Below are 13,714 nucleotides of genomic sequence, written 5' to 3'. Positions count from 1 at the left end.
TTCTAGAGCTAGTGCTTTTTCCACCATTCCACATTATTTCCAAACTGGATTATTAGCTATTTTTAAACTTCACTATGCCCTCTCCTTATTTTGTGCACTCGAAAAGATCATTCTCAGTGCATGAAATATATTTTTATTCTATCTCCACTTTATATACCTTTTTGCTTTCTTCTTGGCTAGATCCAGGTTGGGAGACTCTTGCATGACTTGGGTGAGTCACTTCCTGGACCTTAGTGTCTTTATCTGTAAAATGAGAACATTTGTTCAGATAATTTACCTCTAGGAATTCCTTCTATAGATCTAAGTCCACAATTCCTCTAAGATCCCCTAGCTGAAAATCTCTCCAACCTGTTTTTCATAGTTATTTTTCTTGATGATTTCTTTGCCACCATTATATTCTACCTTCCTTATTTGTCCATAATATCCTTCAGTTAGATTGTAAGCTCTTTGAGGAAAAGCATTTCATTGTTTTTTATTTTTGTATCCCCAGTACCTAAAATAGTATCTTGCATAGGCCAGGCATTTAATAAAATTTTATTAAATTAAATGAATGAATATTATGTACACACACAAATGTACATATATATATATATATATATACACCTATACATATATATGTATATATGTATATATCTGTATATGCTTATTCCTGTGTAGATCATGAGAACAGTTTGGAATAATGGATAGAGTTCTAGATTTGGACTTAGGAAGACTTGAAGTAGGACACTTACTAGGTAGTTTTTTGACCTTAGGGAAGTCACTTAATCTCTAAGTTTTAGGTGGCTTTTATGACTTGATTTAGTGGAAGGAGTTTTTACAATGATGAAATTGCATTTAGATTGATAAACAAATTTGTAGTTTTAGTTGTTTGACAGTCCTATTTGATCTTATCATGTAGTAAAAATATACTGGATTTATTTGGAGTTAGAGGACTTTGGCCTGGCAACAAATAATAAAACAAACAAAAAAAGCTTTAAAATTTATATTGAAAGAGAAGGATTAAAGAAGAGATAAGATTACTTTTTGGAGCTGTCATTAAAATGATGATGATAACCAATAAAAGAGACTTGGGGTTGAAACTTGTCTTTGGCTGCCATTAACTAGCAGTGTGATTTTGTAAAATCTCTTAAATTTTCAAAGGTTTGGTTTCTTCATATTTAAAATGGGTATAATAATAATATTTTCCTATTGACCTTAGATAATATTTTTGAGAAAATTACTTTGGAATCTTCAGTGCAATATAAATGTGGGTAATAGCAGTTGTTATTTTTAGATGATTGTTGTGGTAGAAGAAAAGAAGGCAACTTTTGTGGAGCAAGATTGGAGAACATTGCCTTTTAATAAAACATGGTCTCATTGGGAGTATTCTGTGATAACTCATGGGGGATTGCTTCTCCTTCAGAAATTACATTTACTTTAAATATGATTATATCACAAGATCATAGATCTGGAAGAGACCTTCAGGACTATTTGGTCAGACTCCATTTCTCAAAGGCTAGGACAGACAGACAAAGACAGAACTCAGTAGTACAAATGGACTTTATCTTGATTCATCCACAAACTCACAAGAATCCTCTCTGTTTGTCTACACTTTTCATGCACTTAACTAGTGTATCAGCACCATAAAAATATTATAGGAATTTAGATACACGTTAAATATTACTCATTGATAGATTGAACAACCCCCTCTTTGATATTTTCTTAGTCATATTCTAATGAATCCATTCCTTGTAATAGGTTTAAACATCTCTGGTTCAGATCATGTCTGAACAAGAGTCCTTTCTCCAATATACCCCAAAGTGATTTCTACTAATCAGTCAATAAGCATTATTAAATATCTACCATGTGTTAAAGACTATGTTTAATACTGGAGATAGAAAGAAAGAAATGTAATATGCACATATATGTATATACAAAGTAAATGTATACAAAATATATACATGGTAATTTTTTTGGGGGGGGGGAAGGTAATAGCTGAAGGGATGATCAGAAAAAAATCCATGTATGAAGAGGTAGTATAGTTAATTCTGAAGAAAACTGAGTATTCTAAGAGATGAAAACTGAATAATATAGGAAACAGCCTATGGAAGAGGCTTAGAGATTGGAGATGGAATGTCATTTTGGGGAAACAGTGGAGTGGAGTTTGACTAGACCCATGAGTGACAGTAATGTAAATGGAAGCTGGAAAAGTAGACTAGAAACAGGTTGATAAAGGCTATAAATGCCAGACAAATGGATTTATATTGAATCCTAGGGATAATAGGGAGCTACTGGAGTTTATTGAGGAAAATGACATGAATGAATTAATGAATGAATGAATGAATGAATGAATGAATGAAAAAGCCTTTATTAAGTATGAACTATGTTCCAGGAAATGTGCTTTAGGAGTTATCATTTTTCAGCCGTGAAGAAATGGAGTCGAAAAGGGAAAGACAAAGCAGGGAACCCACTTAGGAAACTACTACTTTCTGAGGCACATCTTTCTACTTTTGGAATAGGTTTGATTATAAGTTTTTTCTTAGTTTCATAGAAAATTGGCTTCTATGTAATTTCCCCAGATTGCTCCTAGTTCTGTCCTCTAATGCCAAGTAGAGTAAATCCAATCCCACTTTCACACAACTTGAAGAAAGCTATGAGCTCTTTCCGGAGTTAGTGAAGACTCTCCCTTTTCCTCCTTATAAGAATTCTTATTCTTCAGATTTTCATTTTTGAAAGTTTTACATATTTTCTCCTCTAATTTTCTCCATTAGGTCTGATCCTTTCTGTGAATTTTTTGAAGTCTATCCTATCTTAACCTTGGGATGATTTTGGGCTATATCTGGCCTTTCTACTTGCCTCTACCTTAAATTCTCCCAAGATTTATAATTTTTGCTTCAGCAACTAATTTCTCCTTGATCAGAATCAGATGCAGGAAAATAGAAATCCGTCCTTTTCATCACTTCCTCTACCTTTTGAAGAATGATATTTTCATTAGGATGAGCAAAGAATATTTTAACTGCTCTACTAATGGGGAGGGAGGAAAGATAGACAGACAGACAGAGTCAGAGTTAGAGACAGAGAGAGAGAATGTGCCAGAGTTCTCCATCACTACTTTATCATTTATCATTGAAGAAGCATGAAATCCAGAGTAAGAGGCAAGAAACAATATGTGTAAGCAAATAAGACTGTACCACCTCTCACTATTTTACCCTTCAAATCCTGTTGGGGACAGCCTTGGGAGTAGTAGTTCCACCCAAGTCACCAGACCTGATTCCAACCCAGTCCCTACTACCATCATTCATTTTGAGAAGAAAGAATTAAAGAGAGAGGGCTCATCTATTTCAAATTTGCAAGTAAAAGTTGTTGACAAATTGGCAGCACCAGTCCTAGACCACTGCCATTCTTTTAGCCAACATCTCTCACAGTCATCATCCAGGGAGGAAACTCTTGTGGAGAAGGGTCCAGCTATCTGTACCAACTTCCAACCAACTACTGTGTACCACACAGGCAAGTCAGCCTACCTGAAGCATTAAAGACATTCTGAGGGAAACATGTGCCAGGCAAATCAGATCATCACTACTACTTTGACCACCATCATTTTTCTCCAGATCCTGAAACAGTCCCAGGACCCTGAATCCAAGCACTCAAGGAAAAACAATGCTTCAAATCCAATGCACTGAATCATTGTCCTGGGAGGCGACCAGCCTCTGTGAAAATGTAGCCTGGTAATTCCTCCTGTAGGAATAAATACTAAAATAAATAAATAAATACTAAAGACCCTCCCCAAAAGTTCTTGCCTCTAAAGTCCTTGGCACAGTCACATGGCTTAATAGCAGAAATTAATATCATTTTATCAGTTAAAAAAAAACATTGTAGAAGAGACAAGCTTTCTTCGTGACTGTTCAAATAACTGTCCTGGGAAGAGCTCACAGAAATCATGGGACAATTTATATCTGCTATGTCACTGTACCCTCAAGATCATGCAGTTTCCATCTGACTTGCACCTGAAAATTTCCATATGTATTGTCTCCTCCACTAGAATATGAGCTTCTTTTCTATTTGTATCCATATGCTTTGCACATAGTAAGTAATTACTAAATGTTTTGTTCATTCATTCATTTCCTTTCACAGTTGTGATCTGTTTCCTGAGATCCTTCTTTCCTGACTTGTAGTCAGTCTAGTGTCCTGGGTTTCTAGTCCAGATCCCTTTCTATTATTCTCTGTGACTATGAGATCAAAGAAGGATAGAACTAAAAGGGACCCAAGAGACTTTCAAATATAAAGTGCTTGCTTTTAACTGTAAACAAGTGGGATTGAAGGTTGTGCTATAGCCCAAGTCCAATTCTCCTTAATAAATCATAGTATGTGTGATCCTCACCAAAGGAATCTGAGTGAGGGGACTCAGCCAGACTCCTCTTCAATAATTTTCTTACCTATCATTCCTCTAATGGCTTCTGTCCTTCACTTTATCCATAACATCTATCCTTCTACTGTGGCCACACACCTCATTGTGAAAAAGACTGTCCTTTTGACTTTCTTATAGGTAATAAGCCAAGTATAGATTTTCTGGATATTCTTATGAAAAAAGTAGTGTTCCTTCTGGGGATGGCTTGATTGATGTGCACACTGGAAACATCTTTAATAATTGAATGCCTCCTTCAAAGGAGATTACACCAAAAAGCACATTGCTTTTCATTTATTCATTACAAATATGTCATAGCAGTGTTTTTGCCTTGAGTTGTTAGGACTGTCGTACCAACATATTTTGTGCAAGACCTGGGATATTTTAAAGGATTATGAGCCTTTTACCTAATCTTCTTCATTCAAATTGATCAAATCAGAAGCATATCCTTGAAATTCTGGAATCAGAGCTAATGGGATGTGGCTTTCTTGATGACTATTCAAATAACTGTCCTGGGTAGAGCTCACAGAAATCATGGGACAAAATGATAAACCTGCTTATTAATGGCTGCACTGATTTTTTAGCCAGTTGTTAAGGGAATAGAAGTGTTAATTTCAATATGAAAGGACCAAACATCAGGTTGGGGTGGGTGTTATTCTTTTCTTTGTATCAAAGTTAGCCATTTTTAGGCTCAGACAAGATATGTATAATGGAAGAAGAGAACATGTTTGTAACAAGAGAAAGCATTTTCTTTTGTAATTTAGAATACTGTATTTCTTGGTACCTTTTTCTCATGTCAATACACTTGGGATATTTAAAAAAAATTCAAGACATGTTCAGCTGTTAAGAAAAATAGATTTTTTTCTGTGATAGGGGTATTAACTTGTAGAGTTTTATGCTGATTGATGTGATAGTACATTTTCTCTTTTTGTTTTCCCAGTCCTTAGCCCCCAGTAGGCTTGGCATATAGTAGCTATTCAATAAATGTTTCTTATTGATTGATTTCTGTAGCATTTCTGGGTTCTAGCTAGACACTCTACGCTAGAATGCTGTATTCAGTAAGTAATTTAAAAATAATTTTACCATATTCAGTAAAATAAGCATTCAAATATTTCCTGTTCTATTGTAGTCTAGTTTTTGGCATGCAGCAATATTTTCAAGAGGTTTTCAGTGGAAGTGGTATAAGGGGAAACGAGCCTTTAAAAAGCAAGAGAAATATTGTTAGGCTCAGTAGTTAGCATAGCTGTGCAAGAGTGTGAGGCTCCCCTTAGTTATCTTTAGAGTCACCTAAGGAATCTTGGGTTTCTTTTCATTGAGGCCAAGTGCCTTCATATCCCAAACATATTAGCTGAATGGATATATGGGAGAGACTTCTAAAAATATTTGTATGCAAAGCATTTAATAGACTAGAGGGAACTGAGTGGTTGATCTCAAACCTTGCATTCTGGAAAAACTAGAGTTGTAAAAGCTGTGTCAAAGCTATGTACTATATTCAGTACCATTCCTTGGGGGTGTTATGAGCCTCAGGCAAGTCACACTGTGTACACCCTCTACCATCAATTTTTTACAAATGAAATAAGGTTAAAATGAACCTTATGGGCTGTCTTGAAGGAACTCGGGAGATCACAGAAAAGTAACATAAAGTCTGATGAACATGTGTGGAAGGGAAGAAAGAACCTTACTCTGATTTTCTTTGGAAATTGGGGGAAAGAATTTCTAGTGGAGTTTTGGTATGGTTTGATGCATATCCAAGACCCTAGAATCTATTTCATTTTTTAAATGGTTGAGATATAATAATATACATAAAAGTTTTTCTGCTCAGCACTGAATCAAGTTTAGGGTTTCCTAGGCTCAGGCTTCTTTATAAAAAAAATGGACAAGCATTAATTTTTTCTTGCTCCCACTCCCATTCCCAAACCCCTCTCCTTACCCAAAAAAGAAAAATAAACCCTTGAAACATATATATCCATACTCAAGGAAAACAAATTCTCATATTGGTCATTCCCATAAAGGTATGTCTTCTCCTACATATTAACTGGGTAGCATCCTTTGTCTTTGGCCCTCTGGAGTCATGCCTTGTTGGTTGTTGGGCTTGTCATTGTGCTGTGAAGTCTTTTAAAGTTATTAGTTTTTACACTATAGTTGTTGATTCTGCTCACTTCATTCTGTGTCAGTTTATGCAGAGTTCTCCCAGATTTTTTAAAACATTTTTCCTTTTAGCACTTTTTGTATGGGAAGGGAAAAGAATAAGCATTCATATAGTGCTTGCTTTGTGCCACGCATTGGGCTAAAAGCTTTATAAACATTATCTTATTTGATTTTCACAACCACCCTGGGAGGGAAGTGCTGCTTTTAACCATTTTACTGTTGAAGAAAATGAGCCAAATGGAAGTTAATTAAGTAACATGAGCAAGTTCACAGAGCTCATGATTTGAACTCAGGAATTCCTGAATCCAAGCCCAAAACTCTATCCATTGTACCACTTAGTATTACTCCATTTATTCACATATCCTACTTTATCTATTTATTTCTTCTCTTCTATCTGATACCCCTTTTCTTGCCTTCTTCCTAAGTCACTGTAGAATAGTCAAAGAATTGCATTCAAATCCCCAATAATAGGACCTAAATAGCACCCACCCTCTTTGTCCATTCCCTGAGGATAATGGTGACTGTACTGTATCATTATTATAGTTATGTCTGCATAATACTTAACAGCTAGATGAAAACAGATTTAGTCTAATTGTTCAGGTATTTTATTTATATGATGCCAAACGATCCGGCATTTGGAAATAACTGACTTGACAGTTGGGTGGTTTGAAGATGTATCAGCATGAGGGGCACCTTGGCCTTCTCCTTTGTCCTACTTCTCATCCCCTGGGCATCCTAAGAACACCTGTGGCTGTGGGTAGAGGGATGGAAGACTCACCACCACTGGGGATTCACCCTCCCTGGTCTTCCTCCTTCCCCTGAGCTGCCTGACGGCTTACATTGCTTGATGAGACAGGAGTATACTGTCCTCCCTATTACTTCCAGTGAGATGGAGGACCACTGTTCCATAGCATCTCTCCTGCCTATATGAGTCACATTTGGGCTTTGAATCCTTAGGATTTCTAGAACCTTTCCATCTGTCCTGAAATTAAACTTTCATTCATTCATAGTCTTTTCCCCCAGTTAGAGGGTGAGCTCTTTGAGGGTGGGAACTGTCTTGCTTTTTCTGTTTGCATTCTGAGTGCTTACAGGACTTGGCATATAGTAAGCATTTATCAAATGTTTTTTCATCTGTTCATTCACAGTTTTAGTTTTCCACAGTTTGTTAAGCATCATGTGAATAAGTTTGACTGCATTTCCTTTAGTATCTGAAAATGGAGATTAGTAAAGCAGATAACTATTTTTCTCTCTATCTCTTTCCTTCCCTATCTCTTTCCTTCCCTTCCTTTATCCATCCCCCTCTCTTTGTCTCTGTTAGTTATACCTGTCTCATATATAATTTAAATCTGATAGGAACCTTAGAGGTCATTGACTACAATCCTCTCATTTTACATTTGAAGAAACTGAGGTCCATGGAGATTAGTGATCTTCTTATGCCATCAAGGTAGTAACTGGGCTATTATTTTACTACAATTTAAAATGTTACATGAAACTTTTGAGTCTGAGATTTTTGAGTTTTATGTTTTGAGCATTTTTTTGTTGACAAAATAAGTTAAAAATGATGAGTTCCTAGGCAATCAATAAGCATTTTGTGCTAACCACTGGGGATAAAAAAAGAAAAATGAAACTAGGGAAAACACAATCTAATGGGGAGATAACATGTAAATGACTATGTAAACAGGCTATATGTATATCATAAATAGGAAATAACCAACAGAGGGAAGGCATTAGAATTAAGAGGGATTAGAAGGGCTCCCTATAGAAGACAGCATTTTAGCTGGGACTTGAATGAAGCTAGGAGGTGGCATTGAAGATGGAGAACATTACTGGTGTGGAGCACAGCCAATACAAATATCTGGAGCTGAGAGACGGAGTGTCTTGTTTGAGGAACAATAAGAAGGCTGCCAGGGTCACTGAATGGAAAAGCACATGCTTAAGGGTGGACTTTGGTGGCACCAAGTGTAAGAAAGCTGGAAAGATGGGGAGAGGAAGCTAATTTTTGATAGACTTTAAATGGAAAATTGAAGATTTTATTTTTGATTCTGTAGGTGATAGGGAACTACTGGAGTTTACTGAGGAGGAAGTGACATGGTCAGCCCTGCACTTTGGGAAAATTACTCTGGTAACAGAATGGAGGATGGACTGGAGGGGGAATGACTCATAGACATTCCTGGAAACTGTTGCATGAGGAAATGAAGGTCTGCCCATTGGTGGTGGCAGTATCAGAGAAGACAAGTGGGCATATTTCAATGATATGGCCAAAGTGAAGGACTTGGCAACAGAGTGAATATGGAGCGGTGGGGAGGGAGAGGAGAGAGAGAGAGAGAGAGAGAGAGAGAGAGAGAGAGAGAGAGAGAGAGAGAGAGAGAGAGAGAGAGAGACAGAGACAGAGAGAGACAGAGAGAGACAGAGAGAGACAGAGACAGAGAGACAGAGAGAAAGACAGAGACAGAGAGAGAGACAGAGACAGAGAGACAGAGACAGAGAGAGAGACAGAGAGACAGAGAGACAGAGAGAGAGACAGAGAGACAGAGAGAGAGACAGAGAGACAGAGAGACACAGAGAGAGAGAGAGAGAGAGACAGAGAGAGAGAGAGCAAGAGAGCAAGAGAGAGAGAAAAAGAGAGAGATGCTGAGGATGATACAAATTGTGTGAGCTTCTTGGAAGAAGGGGATTGGAGGACTTTTGTAGTGCTTTCAGGAGTAATAAGGATGCTTGGAAGAATCAAGGGTTGGGGAAAAGTTAATGAGTTTGAGAAAGTAAGCAAGAAAAAAAAATCAGCAAAACTAAACCTATATATATATATATAAATAAAAAGTCTGATATTATATGCAGTATAACACACCCTTGGTATCCCAGTTTTTCAAAGGGCAGTATATGTCTGTGAGAGAAGTTGATTTCTCATATCTCTTCTTTGGAACCAATTATATTCTTTTAGAGATAATTATGCTACTGTAGCATTTGAGTTCTTTATTGTTTTGTGACTTCTTCCATTTAAATTGTCATAGTCACTATTACACTGTTTTCTGATTTTACATACCTTTTTATCCATTCAAGTAAATCTTTATAAGCTTATTTGATTCATGATATTTGTCTTTTCTTAGAGCATGCAATATTCCATTACATTAATAGGCCAGGAATTTTTAGTCATTACTCAGTCAATGAACATCTGGTTGGTTTTCAGTTCTTTGCTATCTCAAAAAAGTGCCTTTTCAACATTTTGTTGTATGTGAATCCTTCCTTTTTGTCACTGGCCTCCTTAAAAGTTTGTGGCTAGCAATGGAATCTCTGAATGAAAGTGTATGGACATTTGCTTTCCAGCTTTTTTTCTGGAATGGTTGCACCAATTCACAAATCTGGTAGCAATGCATTAATGTGTTCATATTCTCCAACATTTATTATTCTAATTTTGCTAGTATGCTGGGTATTTAGTGAAATCTCAGCTAAGTCTTATTTTTGAAGTTCATTGTAAATTAGTTCAGGGATAAGCAAATTTTTTCAGAGAAAGGAGAATTATTTTTTGGAAAGAGCATATTCCTATGATACTACTTTTTGAAGAGCTACATTATAATAGTCTCTTCTGTTTTGTTTAAATATTTTTTATTATTAAACTTCTACAAGCAAACATAATATAGCTGACAAAACGACTAGTAATTATTAATCATCTTTATAAGGTCCTTGGTAGAATGCATTTGTGCAACCATAGTCACTGGAAGGAAGTCCCTGAGAGGAGCCCTTTGTGTACTAGAATCAGGTTAGATGATAAGCTACAGACCTGAGGAGCATAGGTTTCAGACAGAAAGAAGCAGAAGGAAAAGAAGAGACAGAAAGTATGACCTGGGTGAGACCTTGATGGATTGGATAGATGGTGGGGAAGTTGCTGAATGGACTCAGTGACTAAGAAACACAGGCCCAAGTGAATCACCTTAGTGATGGTGGGAACTAGGCAGAGCATGGGTACATCAAACGTGAGTTTTACTCTTCTCCAAGACTAATGAGTCAATAGAATCATGGATTTGGATTCAGAAAGGTGAGTAGACATCATCTAATCCAACCTCCTCATTTTAAAAATGAGATAGTTAAAGCCTAGAAAGATTAAGTGATTTGCTCAAGGTCACACAGGTAGTTTCAGAGGCAGGATTTGAACCTTGGTCCTCTGATGTCAAAGTCTATCATCTTTCTACTGTACCACACTGTGTCTTCCTATTATTTGGGTGGCTAATGCCTTGTGGCACTGATAAAAAAGTCATTATAGAGATTCAAACTCAGTGTCACCATTTTTTGTTATTGTACAGTAGTTTTCAGTAATATCTGACTTTTGTGACCCCATTTGGGGTTTTCTTGGCAGAGATACTGGAGTGGTTTGCCATTTCCCTTCTCTAGCTCATTTGACAGATAAGAAAACTGAGGCAAATAGGGTTGTTACTTTACCAGAGTCAACACAATAAGTGTCTGAAGTCAGATTTGAACTAAAGATGAGTCTTCTTGACTGGTAGTCCATCCATTGTGCCACTTAGCCGTATGTCCCTAAATAGGCACAAATTTGTTTATTTGGACTACATGGTCTCCAAGTGTGTATTCAGAGGGTCAGAACTGCTACTTACTGACCATTGATCAAAAATAAAGAACAATTGTCATGGAGTCTTCTTTGAAACTTTTTTTTAACCCTTTTGGTCTTAAGGAAAGTTGAAACTTCATGGGAGAAAAATAGCATTTTTTCTTGGAAAAAGAAGGGGAAATGATATCTCTTGTAGACCCTCTTCTCTCCTTCTAGAAAAGATAAAATGTATGGAAACACAATTGAAGTCTGTTTCACAATTATTTTTTTAGTAAATAAAAGTGCTAAAAGTCACTGGGGAGATGCCAAATTTATTTTCTTTTGGAGTTTCTGTTATCAATTACATGTAATAACAAATTTCCTCATAACTTTTCCCAAGTTATATGATCCAAATTATCTCCTTCTCTCCCTTCCCGCTTCCTGGAACTGGCAAAGCAATTTGATCTGGAGTATACATGTATTATCATGCAAAATGTATTTCCATAGTCTTCATTGAGATACAGAATTCAGATTACATTTATATAGCGTTTACTATATAAGCCAAGCACTCTGCTAAATGCTTTACAATTATTATCTCATTTGATCTTCACAACAACCTTAGGAGGTAATTGCTATTTTTATTCTCATTTTACAATTTAAGAAACTGAGGCAAATGGAGGTCAATTTCCTTTTTCTTTTAAACTCAGTTCTTCCTGATTGCAGTTGTAGAGTTTTATTCACTTTGCTGCTGTAGCTTCCTGCTAAGATAAGATACAAACTCTGGTTTCATGGACCTTTACATCTAATAGACATACATAGATTAAAAAGGTGATTGTTGTTCAGTTGTCTCTGATTCTTTGTGACCTCATGGAAATGTTCACATTTAAAAAAAATCTTTACCTTCCATCTTAGAATCAATACTGTGTATTGGTCCCAAGGCAGAAGAGCAGTAAGGGCTAGTGACTTGCCCAGGGTCACATGGTGTAATGTTAAAGGTATCATGTATGCTGCTGCTTAAATGAACTCTGTGGTTTGAGATTTGTTACAATAAGACACTCCTCAGCATTTTAAAGTAAAAAGTAAAAAATAAATAGGTTCATTATTATTATGCAAAGATCCAGCATTTTAACTCACAATAGAAAATACAAAAGAATATACAAACGAGAGCAACACCAGCAAGAATAAGAGAAGATAGAAACGATGAGATAACATCACTGAATGGGGGAAGCACCATCACCTGAATCTTCTTAGCTGGGAAGTCCTGTTGTACAGCATTCAGGAATGGCCTCAGACAAAGCATCCTTTCCATGAGTGAGACTTCAAAGTCCACTTTCCAGAAGGGGATTCTTATTGACCTCAGATGAAGAAGGCTTTTTACCGACTGTAGTTTGCATACTTGTTCCCAGGGTCCCAGTGACCCAGCCAAGGTCCCTAGTTCCAAGAAAACAATTGAGCAAAACATGTCTCAAAATTTTAATCAAGAGTCATGATGACAACACATTCTGCGAGACAAGGGTGAATCTCACACAAGAATGTTTTTCTCCAAAAAACACTATCCAAAAGCAGAGGACAAACTGAGGGAATAGAAACACCAAGGAAAAGCAACTGCCTGACTACAATGGCTGAGGGGACATGACAGAGGAAAGACTCGGAGCGAACACTCTGATGCAAATACTAACAACATGGCAATGGGTTCAAGTCAAGAACACATATGATACCAGTGGAATCACGCGTCGGCCACGGGGGGGTGGGAGGGAGGAAAAGAAAAGGATCTTTGTCTTTAATGAAAAATGCATGGAAATGAACAAATAAAATACTATAAAATTTAAAAAAAAAAGAAAAAAAAAGAATGTTTTTCTCCAGTTAGAGACCTTGGGAAGCTTCTGAGAACTCTGGCCTAAGTCCAAAGCAGTTCTAGTCTCTGCTGGTAAATGTTAGGCCTATGATAAAAAAACAGGGAAGACATTAAAATTTTGCTTTAATCCTTTGCACAGTTAGGAAGTGTTTGAGACCATATTTGAACAAATGATCTTCTGTCTCTGGGCCTAGCTTCTGATGTTTGCATTTCTAATATGTACCTATAATCCCAAAGGAAGAATATAGATATAACGTTCTTAAGACAGAGACTTGATTTTATTTTCTTTTTTTGGTGATGGTGAGGGTGTGAGAAAGAAAAGAAAAGAAGACTTTGCATAAGAGACTAAATGCAAGCCTTTGCAAAGAGCAGCTGGCCTCATGCAAGGAACAGAAAAGGAAAGGGCTGTTTTAGAGCCTGGGGAAGAGTTAAAATAGGACAAAAGAGACTTGTTGAGGGCCATTGTTCCTGTCCTTCAGGGAGATCAGGTTTGATCTGAGCCTAGGGAGAGTTGGCCTACCTATCCCTGAGAAGCCCAAGGTTCCTGCTTTCCTGTTTTTCCATCTATCCGGAGATCCTGTCAATCGCTGTCTCCAATTTCCATCTACCTGAGTTCCTGTGAGGTCCTGTGTCCTGAGTGTTTTCTGGTTGCTGAGAGAAATCTGCCAGTACCCAGTAAAGTCTGCCTGTGGGAAAAGCCCAGGGCCATCTTGGCCTTTGGCCTATGAGGATGAACTCACCAAGTGTTGAAGCTATTATATATTTGATGAACTTTAAACTTGTCTACCATTAA

The 13,714-nt window shown here is 36.9% G+C and overlaps 1 protein-coding gene across 9 annotated transcripts in view; it reads left to right on the top strand.

Moving 5' to 3' along the window:
- DCDC2 (doublecortin domain containing 2) overlaps nucleotides 1-13,714 on the top strand; it is a 211,166-nt gene that overhangs the window by 187,550 nt on the left and 9,902 nt on the right. The window lies entirely within an intron of this gene.

This window comes from Monodelphis domestica, chromosome 3 (assembly GCF_027887165.1).
Source record: "Monodelphis domestica isolate mMonDom1 chromosome 3, mMonDom1.pri, whole genome shotgun sequence".
Classification (NCBI taxonomy): Eukaryota; Metazoa; Chordata; class Mammalia; order Didelphimorphia; family Didelphidae; genus Monodelphis; species Monodelphis domestica.
Note: the sequence above shows the minus strand (reverse complement) of the source record. Positions and strands in the feature narration are given on the sequence as shown.